General features: G+C 41.9%; 1 protein-coding gene across 9 annotated transcripts in view; it reads left to right on the plus strand.

Moving 5' to 3' along the window:
- The first annotated feature begins 6,652 nt into the window (after positions 1-6,652).
- The window catches only part of NRIP1 (nuclear receptor interacting protein 1), an 84,791-nt gene continuing 69,074 nt past the window's right edge, over positions 6,653-22,369 (plus strand). For 4 of the 9 annotated variants that reach the window (XM_080374496.1, XM_080374497.1, XM_080374503.1 and 1 more), the window contains exons 1-2: positions 6,653-7,456; positions 14,390-14,474. The gene's annotated coding sequence lies outside the window, so the exon portion shown is untranslated. The other 5 variants (XM_080374499.1, XM_080374505.1, XM_080374501.1 and 2 more) reach the window with 3 other exon arrangements.

Raw genomic sequence — 22,369 nt, forward strand, 5'->3', positions numbered from 1 at the left:
AATAGTAAGGAAGAACTGACGTAGCAACAGTTTTAGCATCATTTACATTAAAGAAGGGATTTTAGGGAATGGAACAATTTTAAATAGAGTTTGTCAGAAAAACATGGATCCATTTATATTTTGTAGGAGATGAGAGCATTCTGCTTAACCAAAATAACAAAACTCAACAAAAAAGTACGCACAGCATCAGGTTAGACACAATTCAATATGAAAACATTTGAAATATTTATTTTCCCTGCTGCTTGACCATCTGATTCCTCAGATGGGGGAGGAAGCGAGAAGCAGGAATCCCTAGGAGTACAAACTTCTCCGCCCTCTGTAAGAGGGGCTTCCAAGTTCAGGCTTCTTGAAGTATTTTATTAATACAACAACATTAAGGTCCTGGCTTTCCAAATGAATTATACAATGAACAATAATGATAATAATATTGGAGGGCTTAAAATGTTGCTTCTCAGCCCAAATAAACATGAAACAAAACTTTCAAGCTATTCACAAAATGTAATTATTTTTCTCCACTCAAGCTTTTACTTTAAAAAAGTTGTTTCAGGCATTGTAATGCAGAAAAATGGATACTGTTCAAATGATGTAAGCCAGAGATTCTCTGTGCTAAGTCATCAAAACGCAGAATGAATTTTCTTCTCCACAGAAAACACTTTCATTTTTTTTTTATTATATTAGACAAGAAAAAAAGGACACAATTATTTTAAAGAAACAGATTATACTATCTACTGTTTGGATATGGAAGTATCTCCACATTCTTAATCCTTGCTTTTCAAAGCAAGAGTAATCTTGGCTAGGCAGTTCTCTAAAATTCATGTAAAAAGTGGCAAGAAATTTCCCAGCTCTACGAGAGGATGTAACTGATGTGAACTTAATCGTTGCTGTCTGGTTTATGGTGAGCCGAATCGCTCCTATGCCTCTGCCAGCTTTATGTCATGGATAAAATACTGGCATGGTGATCAACAGCATCAGAGCTGGATTTGTTGTATATCTAACATTTAGCGAAACTAATGTCTCCTAATAAGCCCTAGATATTTCTATGCTAATAAAAATATGCAAAGATATATAGGTGGATCAGTTATAAAAGCACAGCTAATATGATTCTGGTTAACTAAATACAATCAAGCAGAAACTTATCTAAGCTTGCATGGCCCAGTGATTTGAGTTGCTTAAGTTTTTTGATACACAGTTTAAGTGGAATTTGCCATTAGGCATCTGCAGGTAAACAGAAGCAGCAATCACTTGTGACTAGATCTGTGATGTTAGGTAAATAAGCTCTGATTTTTTTTGAGAATATTAAATCCTCAGAACTGGGACCAAGTTTTCCAGTCACCTTTCAGGCACCCAGCCAAAGCAGCCAGATTTTTTTTCAGAATTTCTTAGTTGATACTTTTCTGAGGGCTTTCATGAGTGGTGTTAGGGAATGGTGAATAGTAGTTCATGTCCTTTCTCTTTCCATCATGTTTTTGTGCATTTTTGAAAATTGTTAAGTGTAGTATTTTTCAAAATAGTATTTTTTCTTTTCATTATAAAACAAGAAAATCATAAAGATCTTCAGTACTTTTGAATTGCAGTAATCTTCAGAGGTTGACCTCTTTCCTTCACCTCCTCTTTCAACTCTCACAATGAAAAAAATAAAGAAAACAATCAGCAACTTAGACAAAAAACCCCACATTATAGACAAATAGAAAATATAAGATGTTACTTTGGCTTTTAAAATACTGATATTGTATTATTTCATCAACAAAACATTCATTCCTCTGAGGCATGAGGTATGAGGACTGAGTTGGCTAAAGTAAGGTACCTCCATGCCATATTAGAGATTTGATATTTACACTCTGGTGTAACTGAAATCAGATAAAATAAATCGGGACTTGTTTTTTTTCCTTTTATTTGTTGTTAAATAAAATAACGTATTATTTATTAATTTTCTTATAAAAGGAGAAAAAGAATAAAGACATGAAAACTTTGACTTAATGTAACTCAAGTAACTGTTCCAAGTTAGTGGATGGATAGAACCATAGCTTAAGTGTATTAAAATAACTTGTATTTTATATTACTGGTTTTCCATCAAAGGTTCTCTTCATAAGCTGGTATGTGGGGAGGTAAATATATTTAACAAAAATACGTGAGATACACAGTTTAGCTTAACGTAGCAGTTTCATTTACTTGAGTAAGAGCACTTAAAAGCATTTGTACTGATGAATATTATTGCAATTTTCATATGTAATTAAAGTGTTTGAATATTTTAAAACATTTGCCCAGTACCTCTATTATTTTGAAGGGCAAACACCAGTTGCTTTAGCTTTGTTTTTTTAGCCGCTTCCCATCAGTCCTTTCCAGAACTTAATTCATTTGCAGTTTGGTATGGGCTGCCAGATCACCATATGTATAATTTGTACATACTGTTCATTTTATTTTAGAGCATACCATTTCAACAACATGGCTTGTGTCTTCATGAGATCCACGACAAAGGGTTATCCAGATTCCATGTTAGCCAGCCAGAAAAACGGGGCTGTGAAACAATAGTTACTAAGAGTAACTTCTGAACTCAGAGTGTGAGAGAGGGCACGATTCTTCAGTCCTTGATCAATCTGTTATTGCTTATACAGGAAACATCTTTGTCAAAGAGAAGAGGAAAATACAAAGTCTGAAAGGAATATGCATGTTCTGAACAGTTTCAACTACGTGCGCACAACCTTCTCAAATGCTGTCTTTTCATCGCTGTTGACCCACAAGTGGCAACAGTGTTTTCACGGTGTTTTACCTGCTCTACCAGTACTTTCTCATGTCAATTTGCAAGTAGTGACTCCAGGCTCATTATTTTCTGGACATGCCTTCACACTACCAGGAACGTGACTCATCAGAGCAACGTTTGCAGAAGTACATTTTTCATGTTTGTTTGTGTGAGTGGGATGAAACTGCACAAAATTCACAAGTACAGGATGTATTCTTGTGACTGAAAACACCAGTATTTTATTCTGGTAAAATAATTAATGTGTTCCTATTGACTTAGCATACACCCCTTTGATTCTTCCATGAAAGGTGTTACAGGGGCTGAAAGTAATGTTTATTTCCTGCCACCAAATGTAAGACTCAAAGTGTTACTTCCTGTTGATGGTCAAAGAATGCGCACCCCCACCCCAGAGATGCATATGGGAAAGTGAGCCTCACCCTAGCTCATGCCTCAGAACAGATACAGTGTGCTAGAGGCATGGGCAAAACTCACCAGATGCTGCAAGCATATGATTCCTCCATGAGGGTTTATATGGTACAGCTGTCTTTAAATGTTTTTGTAATTGAAAAGACTGTAGCATCTGGTCCTTCGCTTATTACTCTTAGATCAAATAGTCACAATCTGAAGCCTACTTTTAAATAATGCAGAAAAAAAAAAAAAACAAAAACAACCCCAAAACAAAAACTTGAGGCGCTAAGGGTACATTTCTTTCCGATGACCTGCTTCAAAATGCTTGTACAAATATAAGTAAACTGTGTAATACAAAAAAAAAAAAAAAAAAAAAAAAAAAGCAGCAGAAATCAGCTCCGGTGGGGAATGAGTTATGTAAGCATAAAAATACCTTTATCATTTTATATGTAGGTGGATAAAGTAACAAGCGGTATGTACTCTTGATACCTTTCAGTTATATAAAAAGTATATTAACCTTCCCTTTACATGTGACTGAGTAATTCAGCTCCACCTCCAACAGTTGCAGACTTGCTACTGTCATGAACAAACCAGGATACGCTCTATGGCACACCCCGCAGAAACGCTTGCCCTGGACCTGTTTTCCCTCTGATAACACTTGCAGTGTTCCCATTGATTTCAGTTAGTCCTAGATGTTGCTCCTGAAGAAAGGCAGACTTTTCCACTTTTCTACTTCAGATTTATGGAAGAACACCGTTACATGATTATCATTTATTTAGGCAAACCTCCTTTGAAGTCAATTATTGAATAAATAATATCGATTCTTTTTTAATGTTATTATTTATTTTGTGTGCCTACATAAATTTTGGGATACTAGGTGATTTAATCCTCTGTGAGGGCACCTTCGAAATAGTAGGTAATCTGACATATTACATGAATTGAACTAGGCTGAGTCAAGGATGGAATTTCATTAGTTGTCTATGTAAGGCTGACAAACTCTTTTAGCAGAAGATTTAGTCTGGAAATGAATTTCTGTAAAGCTAGCTAGCTTCTTGACCACATCCTAAGCCTTTCATACCATGACTGGATGCCATAAAGCAAGGCCTTAATTATTTTGATTGAAAAAGGTGGTTTCAGAGCTGTTAGTTTTTTGAGAGGCTGAGACAGCCTTAAAGGAAAATCAAAACATGAGCAACTGTTGTTCTCCCAAGCTCTTCAAAGCACTTTATGTGTAGCATTAAAAAGGGGAATCGTGTAATATCATTTTCATTATCTTTTTGAAAATAATACATGTCTTGTTACCACATGGCACAGACCTACATGTTTTTACTTCAGCAAGATAAAAACAGAGTTTGTCACTGGAACCGTAGCTTTGTTCATAATTTTTAAATGCATTATTGTAATCATCACAGTGGTCAAAGAAAAAGTTGGGGTACATCAACCATTATTTAACCTTTTTTGGAATGGTCACACAGATTAATTCTGTACTTCGAGAATGTCAGAACCACACTTATATTTTGATTTTGATAGAATTCCTACTAGGTCAAACCCGTACTTTTCTGTTGAGATTTCCAGTCAGCACTTTAGAAGAACATGCACATGTGTATTAATATGTTTTTTTATGAGTACAAAAACAAGTGGTTCATTGATATTACCAAAGTACGGTACCAACAGCTCTCCACTAAACGCTTGCAATTCTGGGAATGACTTCTCTACAAATGTGTTTTTTCTCTTCCAAGACTGATCCAAAGGCAGTTTATGTTTTCCTGTCATAACTGGCCTTCCATTTACAGGCACCTTATAGCGATGAACTCCCCTTGATGAAAAAAAAAATGAAAAAAGGTCCCCTTTTGCAACATCTGTAACGAAGTGCAGGTACGGGTACCACCCACAGCTGGTAGGTTGACAGGTACATTGGTAAAGGCTCATCTTTTATGTTTGGAGAGTGAGAGCATGTTCAGGTTTGGTTGCAGACTGCATGGGAAGAACCAGCAAATACACATCAATACTTTCATGGTTCTTGAGAGACTGATTTCACTGTATGCTGGATTTTTTCCTTTACTTGTACAAAGCATTTTGAATATTGTTTGAATTCTTATAGTTTAAGTACATATGAGCAAATGGCACAATTCAGTGAGTATTAAGCATTGGAAATGACCTGCTAAATCCATACATTATATTATTTAATACAGTCTCAGTTGATTGTATCATACTGAAACTTGTGTCCTCAGGCAACTATGTGTTACCTAACAACAATCGTTTCAACAAATATTCCAAACATGCATTTCTTCTGTTGCTTGTCCAAGACTCCTCATTTTGTAGGTCTCTCATCTACACAATATACTCCCTAAGGTTAAGCATGAAAGAGGTCTCTACTACAGACACCCTTGATTGAAACAGCAGCTAAATTGCTGCAGTAATGAGAAAATTTCCTTTTCCCTAGATAATTCATCTGCTTGGCATTGAGAAATTTTTGAGATAAAGATTCTTCGTAAAATAAAAAATTTAAAGATAATTTCTTTACAATCAGAATTTGCTAATAAGCCTACTAAGGAAATGAAAAGCAAGACTTGCTGTTTTAATGGATATATGATCATGCTATATTATGAGATTTACGCTTTCAAAAGAAGAGACGGTTGCCTAAACACTGTGACACGCAGTAGCTTTAGAGAATGCTGCTGTGTTTCTGGAAGAAAGTGGTTAAAAACACACGATGATGAAGTTAACCTACATCTTTCATTGGCTTAAAAAAATAGGTCAAGTAATACATTACTAGCTCTGCTGTAAGCCTGTACACAATCTGTACATTCCAAAGTGAAAGCGGTTTTGCTTAACATTCCTACATCTACTTTCATTCATGGTATCTCCAGGTTAAAATATCTGGCTTTTCACAAATGTGACTCCCTTTTGCTTTTTTTTAAAGAGGAAATGTCTGCATTCTTTAATGCTATTAGTCTTTTACCAAAAAAAGGTGCTTGAATACACCATTCATAATTATTTTACCTGAATTTTAGAACTAAAATGTTGGCCTATATTAATACAGATACTATCACGCCATTTATAAGGGCCTTGGAAACACATTTGCTTCTCTTTTCTCAGTCTTTTAACTTCTGGAAGTCTCACGAAGCGTTCCGTGTGGCATTTGGCAAACACCAAATGCCGAGATAATTTGTTGGCACAGGGGCACACAGAAGATGTGACCAAGGTCACACAGGGCCCGGGCAGCCCGGCCTGCGCGGCCGCGCTCGGGCCTGGCCGCGGGCGCTCTGCCCTGGCGGGATGAGGGCTGAGCGACGGCTGGGCGCGTCAGGCGGCTCCTGCGAGCAGGGGCGCCACCGACCAAAAATGGAGGGCTGGCTCTTCTTGGGAGCCCTACCCAAGGCTGGGGTTTCTCCCAAATAGGATTTATTACCCCGTGGGCAAGCAGCATGGCTTTGGGGAGCTGTTTTGCCCTCACTCTCGAACTGCTTCCGCGGAGGGGGGCCTGGGGTCTCTCCCCCCCCCCCCCAAAGGTCCGTCCCCTCCCCGCGCCGCCTGACCGGGGGGCTGAGGCCGCGGGGTGGCGAGATGCCGGCAGCCGTGAGGGCAGGGCCGGGAGGGGGGGTGTTGGCAGGGGCCGCCCGGCCCCCCGTGAGCAGCCGCAGGTGCCGGGGCGGCCGCTAGCCTCCCCCGGCGGCGCCGCCGTACGCTGTCGGCCGCCGCTGCTCGGCTCTTCCAAAAAATACCAACAACAAAAAAAAAGTTTCCAGCGCGTGTTTTGCGGGGAAAAGGCTGAAAATACAAGCTCTGAAGCGACAAGAAATGGTAACCATTGGAGGAGCGCCCCCCGCCCCCGCTATTCTGAGAGCGAACAGAAGGAAAAAGGGGGGGAAAAAAAAAGGTGTTATTTTTAAGCCACCGCTGTTTTCATTAAATACGGGTCCTCCGGTGCTATCGCTCGTAAGTTTGTTTCCCGGGGGCTCTGCGCCTTCAGTTAGATTAATTAGAGAGGGCAGGAGGCGACGCGAGTTGCGTACGTGCGACGCGTTTAGCGGCAGCCCGGCCCGCAGGCTGCTCCCCCGGGCGGGGTGCGGGGCTGCCCTCCCCCCGCCCGCCCCTCCGCCCGCCCGGGGTTAGAAAAGGGTTAAGAAACTTGGCTGGAGAGATGAATGGCGCGGTGCGGGGAGGGGCCGGGCTGCGCCGCGGCGGGCGAGGTGGAAGGCGGGGAGGATCGCGGCTGCGGGTTAGGCTTTGAAAGTCAGCCTCACAGGCATTGCAGCAGAGCCCCGAGCCGCGGAGGGGCGCGGAGAGGAGCGCAGCGGAGCTCGCCGTGTATGTGCGCGGGGACGGGCGGATGGGCGCGGGGATGGGAGGGGGGCGGGGGCGGCGCGTCCTGCCCTCCAGCCGGGGCACCCGGCCGCCCCGCTCGGCGTGAGGAGCCGCCGCTGCCCGGACCTGCGCGTCGGGACCGGCCGCCGGAGCCCTCGCCGCTGGGCCGGGGCGGCACGCGTGGCCGCCCGCTGCCTGCGCGGGGGCCGCCGCCGGAGCCTCTCCCGGAGGCGAGGCCGGCCGGCGGGCACCAGGCAGCCCGCCCGGGAGGAGCCGCCGCCGCGGCGGGGGGGGTGCGCGGGCCCGCTGCGGGGTGAGTGCGGCGCTCGCCCGCCGGCGGCCGCGCTGGCTGGCGGGGGAAATGGCCGAGCGGGGCGGGCCGGGGCCGCGCTGCCGGGCGGGGAGGCGGCGGCGGGGAACAATGCCGGGGTGAGCCCGGCGCGAGGGTGGCCGCGGCGGCGGGGGCCGTTTCCGGTGGCGGCCGCCCCTCCGGCACCCCCCGCCCCCGGTGCCAGCCGAAAGTTTGTCTGGCCGGGGTGGGTCTGGGGGAGCTGGAGGGACGGAAAAGTTACTCGTCGCTACCCCCGAGACCCGCCACTGTTCTCCCCAGCGCTGGCCGCGAGCCTCGGAGCCCGTTTCGGAGGGACACCCTCCTCCTCCTCCCGGTGTGTGTGCCCGTGAATTATTTAAAGCGCCGCAAGCTCGGTGCGCAGCGGCTGCGGCGGCCGGGGAGGCGCCGGGGGTGCGGGGAGACCCGGCCCCGCCGGCCGCGGCCTCGCTCGCCTCCCGCCGCCCGGCCGCCTCCACAGCAGCTGCGGGCAAGGCCACGCTTCCCTCGCCTCGCCCCCCCGCCGCCCGCCGCGCCCGCCCCACCTCCACCTGCCCGCCGGCAGCCGCCTTCCTCCCCGTTGCCTCTCGGCGGTAGCACGCCGCTCGGCTCCCTGCTTCCCCCAAAGATGCCTTCTCATCGCTTCGGGTTCCTCAGGGACGTCGCTGTTGCCTTTCTAGACTAAAGGTTACTTTTCCAGACGTGTTTTTGTGTCCCTGAAGCCCGTTAAAGGTGATCCCCCACCCTTTCTCCCTGCGGAGCGTGCTGATGGTGGCTGTGCTTTGTAAGGGGCAGCTGGCGATGAAGTTGGAAGGCAGCGAGACCCAAAGAAACGGCGTGTGGGCAAAATGAGGGGCAGCCTGGTGTAACATGCGAGCAGCCTTGCGCCACCGCTGCCCCTCTCTCTTCCCTCCGTGTTGTGGATCCTGGCGGTCGGTTAGGTTTTTAATTTCGGGAAGAATTCGGCTGAAATGCTTGACACGTGTTGAAGATGTTGAAAAAAATGGTGGGATTTCTGGCTCTGGGATTCTGGTGGTGTTAGGAAAGCTGAAGTGGAAGTTGTCCCCTTCTGCCTCATCTCTCTGGAATCTGGAGACTGTATTATTCCTTGTTTTATTTTGAGGGGACCTGCCTGCAGTGTCTAACAGCTCACAGGCTGATTAGAATTTAACTGAGTCATGGCACTATAAATGTTCAGAGATACTGTAAAGCTTTATTTAACAAAGAGTGCGAATCCAGCCTACGAAGACCCGTGGGGAAGAAGCAGTCGCTTGTGGAAAGGGGGTGGTGTATCCCTGAGCGAGCGGTAGAAAACATCTTTCTTTCATATCGAAACGCGATTTACTGCTTCTAGGGCTGACTGAACACACTAAAAAGTGACATGGCAAGATGCCGTGTGACAAAAGCTTTCTGAGCTGAGCATATCTTGTGGTTAAAAGTCTGATCTAATGGCATCTGCATAATTGTCGCTATACGGGCAGCAAAAGTTGACATCTCGGAGGGCAAAAGTTATCGTCTGGAGTGATGTTCAGGCAGTTTTGGGGCTTCTGCTGTCTGGGACAACTGTCCTCACAAACTTGTGGTCGAGAAGTTGGACTTATATTATCGATGGTCTCTCAAGATAGCGTTGACGTTTACTCCAAAGCAAGACAGTGAGTTTGTCATGAGTGAAATGAGTGCGTAAGGGCATGCGTTTCCCGTGGAGTGGGATGGGAGAGGTAAGGAGTAGTGATTGCGTGTTTCAGGTAGGGGTGAAATCTGACCTCCTGTTGGACCTGCCTACGGTTCTGAGCTACGCAGTGAGCGAGAGCTGTCAGTCGTTTTCAGGTTTCCATAGACCATGCATGCACAGAATACAGGATGCTGTGAAATGCCAAACTGTACTGGATGGATTTTTATTTTTTTTCTCCCCTCTGTTAGTCTTGTGGTAGAAAATTGCCAGATGAAAACATGCCCTTCCTCTCTGCTGCCTGTGCTTGTTTCTTTTTCGAAAGTGAAAGACATGCTAACCAAAATTTATTATACCCATAAAAACTATGTTGATGAAGAAGTAAAAGTGAACTAATATTTTTATATTGTAAACTTAAATGGGTGACTTAAGCACTGGCTGTATCACCAGCAGTGTTTGATAGCTGTGTTTGGGGCGAATCTGTTCTGTAAAAGGCATCAAGGAGAATTTTTTATTCTCTTTTTTTCTTTTTTTCTGAAGTGATTCAGTAAAGGTTATAAAACTCAAACATGAATTAACTTTATGGTGATCATATTTGCCTGTAGGTTTTACTTAATGTGGGATTGGTTTAAAAGAATTGACAAAGGTTTGCTTGCTTAAAGCTTATTTTGTCTTTTCAGGGCTAACTTTATTTTTCTGGCTTTGAACATTGGCAAAAGGTTTCTGTAATACCAACTGTATTATTGTTAGCAGTAAGAGCACTGTTAATTTTACCAGTGACAGTGTGGGACATAACTATATTAAAAGATCAACTATGTTTTGCGTTTTGCCGAGCACATGTATAAACTTGCCCAAGGCAAAGCCAGGGAGTTGCATTTCCCACAGTCAGCTGTCTTGCTCAAGGGTTGTGCTTGAAACCTCCTTGCAGGGCTATCGGAGAAGGCACAAGGGCTGTAAAATTTTGTTAATTTTTAGAACAGCTTTTCAGGATTTGCCTGAACCTCAAAACCCAAATGGTTTGCGTTTTTTTTTCCTGTATGTGAAGGCATGGGGAGTGGAGGGGGTCCAGAAGGGGGACTGGGGAGAGCGTGGGGTTTCCAGCTGGGCACCTGGCAGGGGGGGCACAAGCCCCTTTGCTAGTGGGGCTTTGGTGGCCGAGCTGCCACGTGTTGGGGGTCCTTGAGGCAGGGGGGCCTGAGCTCAGCCTGGCTGATCTTCCACCTGCTGGGTGACACGTGCTGAGCGATGGGCTGGGTGACAGAGCAATAGGTGGGATAAATAGGATACCTATCCTACGGATTAAAAAAGGATAAATACCCTTTTGGGACAAGAAGTGCAAATCTTGAAGTATAAATCATTACTGCTCAGCAGGGGTTTAATGACAGGCAAGTGGAAAGATAATGTAGGTAGGGAATGAAGCCTGAGCAGAAGGAAAAGGTATGAAAGAGTATGCGCAAATGTACAAAAAAGATTTAAAAAAAAAAAAGCCTGTAAACTTGAAAGTCTGCCTAAGCAGCCTGAAACTAAAGACAAAAAGGTTAATGGTAACAGCACTTGTGGTTTGCTCTTTCTTCCTGCCAGCAGGCCAAAACGATAAGAACAGTCACCGTCTGCGCTGTGCTGGCCGGCCTGTGGCAGGCCTGGGGAAAGTTACGGGGAGAGTATTTAAAAGGCTTTTGGCATTGCTTTTGGATATTGCGGCCTTAGGGATTTGCTAGTTGCATTTGAAAATACCGGATCAGTAAACAGCGCGCTGTGGTGGGCAGGCAGGACTTCGGGTGGACAGCTGTGATCACGTAAAAACTTCCTGGGAGTTCTCCGTTGGGAAGATCTGCCTCAGAAGAAGCAGGCAGAGGGGTTCTTTCAGTAAAGATGAATGCCTGTGCTTTAGTGTTTCTGGATTATTTATTTCAAATACTTAGAAGTGTTAACGGACCTATTTAGCACTTGAAAGAATTAATTTGGTAATTTATTTGGCTGTCTGTTGCAGGTCACTTGGCTTGATGGTTGAAGAAGGAGAATAGGAACTAAGACTCATGTAAATAAATATTCATGTGCAGAAAGGGGAAGGAGCAGTTGCTAGCCATCTTACGTTGGGTCAAACCCCTCCTGGCACAGTCTTCTCTTACTGAAATTGTTACTGGAGCTCACTGCTCCTGTTTAATTGCCTGTCTTGAGAGAAACTCTCTTTTCATACCACTTATTTCTAAATAGCAGGTCTTTAGCAGAGGAAAACCGATTTTGCTTATAGACAAAATCAGATTAAAAGCAGACGCTACAGACCTTCTGTTAGTCACTGGTTTAAGAGGTTGAATTTAGTGTAGGAAAGAATCTCAGTGTTGGGGAAGACTTCTGGTGGACTGCTCTTCCCCCTTGAGAAAAAGTAAGTTGAGGGAGTCATCATGAGAGGTCAGGCACTAGATGTAACATGTTCCAGTCTTGACCTGAACTATTACTTGAAAACAAACAAGGGAGTATTTGATTTGCCCCAAGAAGCACTTTAATGAATTTCTGTGTAGAAACGTGCCTAAGCAGTACATCTCGCTTGCAGAACAGTATTTTTGTTCTTCGTGGTGCTAGGCTGATTGTGCTGCTCCAGTGCTGACTTTTTCACAGCAAACTAAAAGTCGTGGCTATGAGTTTTCTCCTTCTCTGTGCCGCACCCCACTATGAAAATGGAGTGGGGAAGGAAATGGGAAAGGCTTTTTCAGTGATACAGAAGGCAGGGCTTACCTCAGAGGTAGAAAGAAATGCTCGTTCTTGGCCCAGGAGATTGGTCTGTTGGTATTGTTCATGGCATCACCTATCCCACTTTCAGTAATTTATAATACGAAACAAATCAACATTTCGAAAAAAATCTATAAGGTGTGCAAAGCAAGTGATCCAGATCTGATGTTTCTGGGAATAAAGTAGTATTCTGGAAAAGCTTTTAAAAATTCTTCTATTATTTTTGAAACATCATTGAAGAAATACGGCATTTTCCCCAAAAATAACAAATTCTTTTGTTCTCTTTTCTCTGAACTGTTACAAGCCTTTTGTAGTCACTTGAAACAATGCAAAAAAGACTGTTTAATGGCGACCTAAAGGAAATCTTGTCTATACAGTGAACCTTGATAGGAATACAATGTGGGGTGGTGGTGTTTGGTGTGTCCATTCCCTCTCCTCGTGCCCTTCCACCCCCCTGGCAGAAAGTGTTTTGTCTGCATCTATTATATAGAACAGAAATACTGAAATCAACTTTTTCTCAAATTAGGGTGGATTGAAAAGGTGAATATATACTTTTTTTTTTCTTTTTGAGTGCTACTTCTTTCTGCAGGAGAGGGGGTCCTCTTGTCCCATTTCTCCTTTGGTCACAAAAGATTCCACATCCAGCTTATTTGCCCTTTCAGTGAAACAGGGTTGGGAAGGCTTTGAACTATGTTTATTACCACCTTTGTCACTGTACCCATCATTTCTCATTATTTTGACCGCAGTGGTAGCTTTGGATTTATCCCCAGCCTGGAATCCAAATGTTGAGGATTGGCTACTGTTCTGTGGTGCAAATTGATTAATTTTTTTTTTTTTTCCTTTCCCGATGAATGTAGGGGAAGGATTTGAAATTGTATCTGCAGGTAGTATTTCAGGGTATTTACTTATTTTTCAACTTAATTGGATACATTACTTCTGTTGGGTTTTTATGCTGGCAGTAGTCCAGCATGCTTCTGTTATTTCATGTACCTGACAGCTTTGAATAGGTCTTTTTTTGGATGACGACCTGTCTGTTGACACCTGTATTGGTTTTTTTCTTTTCTTCTTTTTTTTCTTCTTTTTTTCCCCAGGGAGCACACTGCAGAGTTAGATGTTTTCTCTATGCTGGCTTTAACCCAAGTGGTTTTGCAGAAGGGGGAACTGCTGAGAGCCCCCACTGCCCCTCTCCCCTTTGCATACTCTCTTTGGGGTCCTCTCTGCTAGAGAAATTCTGTGTTTAAAAAGCTTTTGTATGTCGTGGGTTTTGTGAGAGCAGAAGCTTAAAGGTGTGGAAAAGAAAGGAGCTCTTCCTCTGCTAGGTAAGGGGAGGGGAAAGTTCAGCCAGACAGGGGAGAAAGTGTGTGTTTTGTTTGTTTGTTTTTTAGTATTTTATTGTTTCGTTTGACTCTTTATGCGTGATAAACTTGCTGCTTGGGTGGTAACTGAGTGACAGAAAATTTAATATAATCTTTAATAATGACGCTAGTCACAAGAACAAGGCTGAAATAATGCAAATCATGGTGATCTAGGCTAGCTGTAAGTTTGCATCTTTTAGCAAAAGTTGACTTAGGAATAACAGAGAAGTGCTGAGTAGAATTTTTATGGTGATGCTTGTGGTGGGTAACGTACGCTAACTATAGTATTATATACTATTTAATCCCTAAATATCTTCAGAGCAAATATTATAATTTCTACTGGTTTAGTTTTTTCTAACTAATTTTGTGGTGTTCAGCATTACATTTACCAGTTATACTATGCTCTCTTACTTGTGTGTTTATATATTTAAATTAATAGGGGCTCTTTACAAAATAAGATTTTGATGTTCAAGTGGAAGTACCAGTAATTGCTAAATAGGAAGGAAGGCTTTTGTATGACAGCTGTTTTTTGAATGATAGGAAGCAAAAGAAGACTGTGGCTTTGAATCAGTTGAACATGGATTTTGTTCTTGCAGAAATACTGTCCACTTGGTCAGTACAAGTCTAGACAACACAATTTGTTTTCTGCTTGTTTTACTGATGGTTCTGTTCAGAAGCTTTTGATTTCTGTAGTTGAGAGTTAGATCTTTCATCTGAAATAAAAACGTTGTTTGCAGATCTTACTAGCTAAAACAAAGTCTTGCTTTACAACAACAATTAAGAGAGTAGGTAGAGACAATGGATAGGAAAAATTGGTATGTGGACTTTCATAGGGCGATTTCTGCTGTTCTTTTCAGATCAAACATGGAATTGTTGAGGAAGAAAATTAATGCATCCTTGGACTCCTGAAGGAAGAGCTTTCCTGATGGGACCACTTTCAAGGTAAATAATTTGTTAGGGTTATTTACCTTGTCTGTTTGGTTTGGGGTTTCTTCTTCATATTGCCAAATCTGTCAGACAACTGTCTGCTATGTGTAAGTCTTCTAGGATTGTAATATGTTTTAAGTGATAAATTTTCAAGTTAATCCCTCTATTTTGCTGTAAGACTTTTCTTTAATTATTTATTTAGTGTATGCTGATTAAAGAGAAATAATTATTTCAGTAGCGTTTGAACTTTTTGTATGGAATTCACTGGTAAGTCATGAAGATTTAGCCTACTTGTTTGGGAGGTGGCTGCTAAGTAGAGAAGAACTTGATTTACATGTAATTTCAGAGTGAAGGAGAAGATTAAGTAAAATTTACTGTTACCATTTCTCTTTTTTTTTTTTTTTTTTTAAATAAAACAGATCCGAATTGAGCTTCTGTGGCAAGGGACTGTCACAGTGAAATCATTACTAGATATTACATTACAATGGCTTGTAGACATTTAGCACCGCTGTCATTTTGTTTGGATCTGCTCCCTTGGTTCCCATTTCCTAAATCCTATTTTTCTTTGATACTGGGGAATAATTCCCTGAGTGTTGTCCAGTGATTGCTTATGTATATGCACTTTGCTTTGTGAGTAATTTCATTCACTTGAGTAGCCCCACTGTACTCTGTGGGCCTAGATGCATGCCTAAGAACTTGAGAATGCTGATGAGCATAAAGAATACAATTTGGGCGTGTAATGGTTGACAAGCAGTTGTTGTTTTGTTTCTGGTCTCTCTTAGGACTCATTTGCATTGCCTCCAGTGGCAACGTTTGAGCATTAGTAGGGAAGGTCCAGAAGCTGTAAGCAGTCATACCAAATCCCAGCCTGCAAAACTTCTCACATATTAGTTCTAATGACACAGATTGCAGATGCAAGGATGTATTTTTCTTTTATTAATCCGTGTGTTGCTTGACTTCATGTGGCTGTAGCATTGGTCTGTGTACTGCTGTTTGAGCATCTCTGGTACAGTAGAATATGGCAAAGTAAAATCATTAGGAAATACATGCACTTTTTAAATTGAGGAGCTTTGCATTTATCCAGTCAGTGTTTTGGAAGCAAAGGGAAATCAAGATGAGGGATTCATTCCTTGGGTTCCCCCTAATGGTTCCTATTTGAGTTCTCAGAAAAAGATGGCATTGCTGTAGTGCTTAGTTGTCTGAGAAATTGTATTTACAGGAAGATTAATTGTATTACTTGCTGGTCTCAGAATCAGTAAGATATACACTTTGGAATTAAAACATTATTAATTAATTAGCTATTTAAAACTTGAGAATTGTGCTCAGCAGCAGATGGTCACTTATACAGCCTCAACTGAACTTCAGAGACATTTGCTTTTGTGGCAGTCAGGGTTTTTTAAGTCCTTCACATCTTCAAAAATAAAGTGATCCAAAGCTTTGTTTTAAGATTGTCACCTCTGTTTAAAAGCAGTTCTACTTAGAGTTGCGGAAGTGTAAACTGTAAATAAGGGTCTTACACCAGGCATTGAGCTGGTCAGTAAGGTGGTTAAGCTAAAGATTTGAGAAAATTTGTTTGTCAGTGTATACGTGGTTGGCAACCCTGACACAGTTTGCATAGGTTTTTCCGTTTCTAACCAACGTTCTAGAGCAGTTATGTGCTATGTCTTGATTTTTTTTTTGTCGGGGTAGGGAACAGATTTGTTTATTGGTTGTAAGAACTAATTGTAGAATACCTGTGTTGGTATACACATTTGCTTTGCATACCACTGTGAATAGCTTTAGGGTGGAGTGCAGTAGAGTTCTGTCTTGATCAGAGGTTTGTTTTTGTCACTGGAATTAGATTTCTTGTTTTAAGTCGCACTTCTGGACCATTAAGATGGTCTTTATCTAAAAGAGTACTGCTTTGCTAATAACTGTTGATCTTTGATCATACTGTGTAACCTTCATAAAGTAAGAGACACAAGAGGGGAAGGCAATCATGCTAAGTTGAGCTTCCATCAAGGGAAAAGTCTGTAGCAGTAAGCTAAAATTTATAAATTATGCTCTCTTCACTGTTCAGGTCTGAGAAACTTCAAAAGATGCAACTCATGAGAAGATACTATTAGTTTTTAATTCTCATCTGCAATTGTCTTGTCAAAGAACAAGGTTGTGACTCAGCGTGAGCCAGGTTGGCTGAGGCAGCCTTTAATTGAGGAGGAATTGGACACTGTAAACCAATTATGCCTTATTTTTAATGATAGGTTTGAGAGAACAGCAAATGAGTGTTGTATGATCTTGGCTGATAATACGTGCTTTTCTTGTTGGATAAAAACCTGAAAGCCTGAGGATATGAAGTTGCAAACTGAAGTTTCACTCCCTTCTCCCCCCCTTCCCCATCCCTTCTTTTCTCCTCTGAAGAGGAAAAAGTAGGCTATGCAAGTGGAAGAAACCCCACTTTTTTTTTTTTTTTTCCTGTGAAACTGCTTGGCTTTTGGATATATTTTGTCTTTGGGGACCAACTTAGTGCTTCCATTTTGTTAGCCTAAGAAACTTGGTAAAGAGATTGCAGTGTAGAGAAATGTCCCTCATTCTTTCTGTAGCTTGGCATTTAATATTTTACAGCAAACTTAAGTTTAACATATTTGAACTTGTACTAGATAGGGTTAATAGGCTAGAACAAAAGGTCAAAGCATAAGGCATTAGGCTTAATTAAGGGAGAGCAGGAGTGGCGGGAGTATGTGACAGTTAAATGGGTTTCCCACAGACTAATGTCTGTTACAGTGCAACCATGCCTCAACTTAAGTGGGTTATTTTGTGCAAAGGGCAGCAGTGATTAGCAGTTTGACATGCCAGACATTTCTGGCCAATCCCATCTGTTTTGGAGGTTAAAAAGCATACCTTTATGAGCTGATAGATTGATTTGTGTGCCCGTCTTGCACAGATTAGAAGTCCAAGGCCGATGCTGTAAATGCCAGTTACAGAATATTGTACTTTCTTAGTTGCTCTTTGTTTAAACTGTCAGCTGTGTTGTAATGGGGCTACCAGCTATAAAAGTGACTGTGCAACATGAAGAACGTGGCAGGGCTGCTGCGGCAAGTGTTTTGAACCAGAAAGGTCTGGGAGGAACACTTCCTCCTTCATCAGGTTTGTTTTGAACTTGAGCCTGTAGGCTTTGGTCATTTTGCAGCGCTTTGCTTGGAAAGGGAATCTAGCTTAATGTGCTCCTGCGTAAGGCTCTTGCCTCTTCTTTACAGCAGTTGGTGTTCATGTGCTTGTCTGGAGGTTACCTGCCTTGGCACGAGCAGTTTTCCAGTTTGGGGCATGGTTGGCTAAAGGAGAATGTCAGTATTTCAAAGGTTTCCGTATTTATCTTGACTTCATTACACTCTCTGCATTGTTCCCGCTCCGCTGCTGAACTGAGATGATACCTATGCGTTTTGTTGGTTTTTTCCTCGGTAGCTGTTACTCTCTGCATAGTTTTTCTGATTGTATCATGAGGTTGCCTTATAAGTCTAAAATAAAATAGGTAGCACAATTAAGTCTTGACTCTGTTTCTCGTCATCTTTATGACTTTGTAAAGTCAAAGCTACATTACTATTAATATAAGACTATTAATAAATCGTTGATGCAATAAAACTGTTTTTGATAATGTTCAAGGTTCATACATAGTTGAAGGTGATTATCCTATTTTAAAATCAAGTAGAGGTCAGACTGTATTGTAAGATTACTGACTGTGGCCCAAATGATATGTGATAGCTTCAAGACCAATGATGGTCTTCCTTGCTTTTTAAATACATACATGATTTTGAGTTAAATTGTTAACTATAAATGTACTTTGTGGTAACATACAGATTACTTCCTTTTGTATTTCCTGAAAAGCAGTGAGATATGTGCTCACTTAAAAGTAACGCTTAAAGCTCTCATTTTTGAAAGACATTAAGTTTTCCCTGTGCTCCCTCTCTCCTCCATTCAAGCAGTGACACTTGTAGCTAAATATAACTGAGAAATAAAACGGCATGAAATTAACATTCGGCACCTTGCATTTAACATTCCTACCTTAACTTTTTAAATTACTTATGTCTAAAATTTCTTGGTTTTTCTCCTTGCAAACATGATTATCTTTCCCTTGCTCTGTTTAAAAGAAAATAAAAATAAAAACTGAAGATAGTAATGAATTTATATTCATACTATAAAGTCTGTTCCATGTACCTTAGCTGTACTTCTGCTCTAACAGCTGTGGCCTGTTCCTGAAGAGATTTACTAATTTGTGATTTATGAGTAAATTCTCTTCACCTAGCTCTGTTAGAGCCACCTTAGTTTTTAGTTCTGTTCTTGTGAAAGTCTCTTCCTTTTACTTCTGTCTGAAATGCTTAGAAATATTTTTGGTGTCCTTTAGGATGAGCAAGGCAACATCATTATCTTGCAGTTTATTTAGTAACATGGAGCTGAAATGGGCATATGCAGCATCATGTTCTCTATGGAATAATATCTATTTAAATGATTTGGATCTAATACATATTTACATGAAAAAACATCTTGCCCTTCTCTGTGGGGAGAGAAGGTGAACAAGCATAAATTTTATAATACTCATTGCTTCTGTTGCACTAAATCATACTTAAATTGCAGGAGGCTGTTGGCTTGAGAGTTGTGGAAAAAGTGCTTGGCTAGTAAAGTGAGGGTGCAGGGAGATTTATCTAGTTTAATACTAAGAAAATGTTGTCAGCTGTAGTGCATTGATGTGGGATTGCCTAAGTCCAAAAGCTGTACTTTAGATTTTTGTATATGCATATCTGTAATATTTTTGTGGTTATAATACACAAAATATAATCCTGAAACGATCCATTAGTGCAGTGCGCATGCATGCTTTATTTTGGCTAATTTGATTACTATTGATCATACCTGAGCCATTATCTAATATCTTGGGAATGGGATGGACACTGCGTCTGCTTTTCTGCTGTTTCAGGGCAGAACGTACTTAATGAAGCCTCTTGCAACAGTCATTGTCAACATCTTTGTAATTGCTGCTTGAGCGTAACTAGCATTTCCTGCTCCGAGCATGGCACAGACAACAGCATAATGAAGGTTTTCAGGTAGCATGATGAAGATTGTACTTGGGACTAAACGCAGGATGTTTTCTCCTCTTACCTTAAGGATATAGTCTAGTCTTGTTGATGACAGTGGAAGTCTGGGCAGTGACTTTTTTATTAGGCTTGGGCTTCTCTCCTAGTCTGCGCAATTCATGAAGTACAGCGCTGTAGAGTCAGTATGGTGGTTTCTACTGTTCCACTTTCCTCATTGGATAAATCTCAGCAAAACTCTGCAGTATTACTGAATGTAACAGCACTGTACCAAACATTCTGTAGTTGTCAGTGTTATCGGCTGCATTTTTAAAACATACCTCTCCTTTTGTATTGTGCCTTTCAGTCAGAATATAAAATGTTTGCATAGGATATTCATACAGCTTGATTGGCCATTAGGCATTAAAACCCATTCTAAAGTTTCCAATGTTTTCAACTTTGAGTAGCCTTCAGAAAAAGAAAGGATGCAGTTGGTCTTCGGTGTTCCATGTAAATGATGAAAAGGTGAGCACTGGGCTGGTGTACCTGACCCTTTGTAAACGGGGTAGAAAGGATGCCTCATCATGCTTCTGTGAACGGGCCGACTATGGATTTCTCCTTATTTTAGATTTCCATACTCTCTGACCTTGTAGTTGTTGACTTTGGTCTGGAACAATTTCAAAGTCATGTAAATGAATGTAATTAAGGTATTGCTTATCATCTTGGAGAGTTCACAGAGATGCTTATTGGCTAGAAAGGTTTGTTTACTTAATATGGAAGGTTAATATAAGGTTAAATTTTACTGTGTAAAATGGCTTCATAATGTTTTTATTTAGCAGCTGAAGAAAATAGTGTTTGAAAAGGCAAATAATAGTTTTATTTGACCTCCATGTGTTTCCTGTAGCTTGCATTATTGGGAAACTGTATCTTCATTGCATAGTCTTATTACAGTTTTCCTTTCTCTCCTTTCTAGGAAGGGAACCTCTCAGAACTATTTGTAGGCCTTTGTGAAGGAAAGGAGCTACATTAAGGAAGGAAGTGCAGAAATAATTAACAATAATTGCTATAAGTAGTCCATCCACTTCCACTTAAGTCTTTTGTTCTCTCTCCCTCTTTTTGCCAGAATGGGATTCATGCTTTGTTCTTTGGTGTTTCTTTTGTCTTTATGCCCACTGCTGCCGAAGTAAGGTGAAAAAGCAGCCTGAAACAGGGAAGAGCATCAAGCTACTGGCTTCTGCCTTCATTTCTCAGGCAGTAGAAAGAACAGGGCCAAGCCTACCATTTTCTAGTCTGTAGCCCTCAGCTTTGTTGGAATATAGTTACTTATGGAAAAAATTGCTTGCCTGAGTGTTGGTTTTTTTTTCCTTTCACTCTGGAGATTTTGTAGTCGTCAAAAAGGTGAGTACATGAGAAGCATCATGCAAAAAATGAAAGCAAACCAACCAACTTATTTCTTACACCTTTTTCATCTCCTGCTTGTGGCCATTTTTCTAGAAATGCAGCACCCAGCCGGAGAAGCAGACATCCCTGGTGGGTGGTGGTGTCCAATTCTGCCAGTCCTGTACTGGGCTCAGTTTGGTGGGGAAGAACAAAGCTATGTGAAAATTGGAAACAACTCCTAATGCACAGCACTTTCTGGAATCATTTGGGCAACAAGAGCTGCTGGCTGTGTTGGCGCTGGTTTGCAGAGTACTTGCTTCTGCCATTTTTCTTCATGTAACAAGTGGTACATGGATGGGCTCCTCATTGTTCGAGGTAGCTAACTTCTTTCTGCTCACTATAATTTTATGTGCTAAATTAAGCAACAATGAGAATATCCTTTAAAGGCTGAGTAATTGAATGAATAGCCTTATCTGAATATTTCTAGCTTGTGGAGATACCCAAGAGCAGGGGTCCTCAAACTTTTTAACCAGGGGGCCGGCGCGCGGGTGAAGTGGCAGGCAGTCATCTGCGGCTGCTTGGTTTCCACCCCCAGCCCCCGGTGGCGGGGGTCGGGGGGGATTCTGTAAATACCGGCGGCCGGATTGAGGACCCTGGGGGGCTGTATCCAGCCCGCGGGGCGTAGTTTGAGGACCCCTGCCCAAGAGCATCATTCCCTCCCATTTTTGGAAGAACTGAAGGCTTCAGGTTCTAGTCTCTGCTTCCTAAATACGCAGCTAGGGCAATAGCTTGATATTTTTTTTTTCTTGAATTCATAACAATCATTACTTGAAGCAATCTAAAGGTGCTTCTAGATGAGAGATAAACAAAATCTCTCATGGATGAGATATGAGAAGGAATGTAAGAAGCTAAACTTCAAAACTAGAATATAATGATCTAAAAGTGGTGGGGAGGAGGAATGCCACAGCTAAGTGTGAAATCTTTCACCTTTGAAATTGGAAGAAATGGTGCTGTTGACTTCAGTAAAGCCAATAATTTCACCTGAACTCCGAGATGCTATGTTGAAGTCTGTGAAATTCACTCCCTGATAATGGAGATGTTGTGTATGGTTATGGGGTGGAAAGGCAAAACGAGCTGAACAGTGTTCTTTATCTGTTACTTCAGGCTGTAATTATGGGAAAAAAGGGAAGAATCTATGCACTTCTGCCATTTACTTTTTCTTTGCTAGCATACTAAGAGCAAGTCTGCTTCCAACTGCTCAACAGTGGCCCCATAAAAGTGCAAAATTTCTTGAAGAAAAAGTTCCTCTTGCTGCTGGATGTCAAGATGATATCTCAAGAATCAGTCCTGATCCTCTCAACTTACTGGTGTTTAATTCTCTGCTACCTTAAAGTTTTATCCCATTTCAAAACAAATGCAAAAGGAACATTTAATAAACTGTGCTGATAGCATTTTGTAACCTCTTTGCACTCCTCCACGTTGGTTTAACTGTCA

The sequence above is a fragment of the Falco punctatus genome (genome assembly GCF_963210335.1).
Source record: "Falco punctatus genome assembly, chromosome: 2".
Lineage (NCBI taxonomy): Eukaryota > Metazoa > Chordata > Aves > Falconiformes > Falconidae > Falco > Falco punctatus.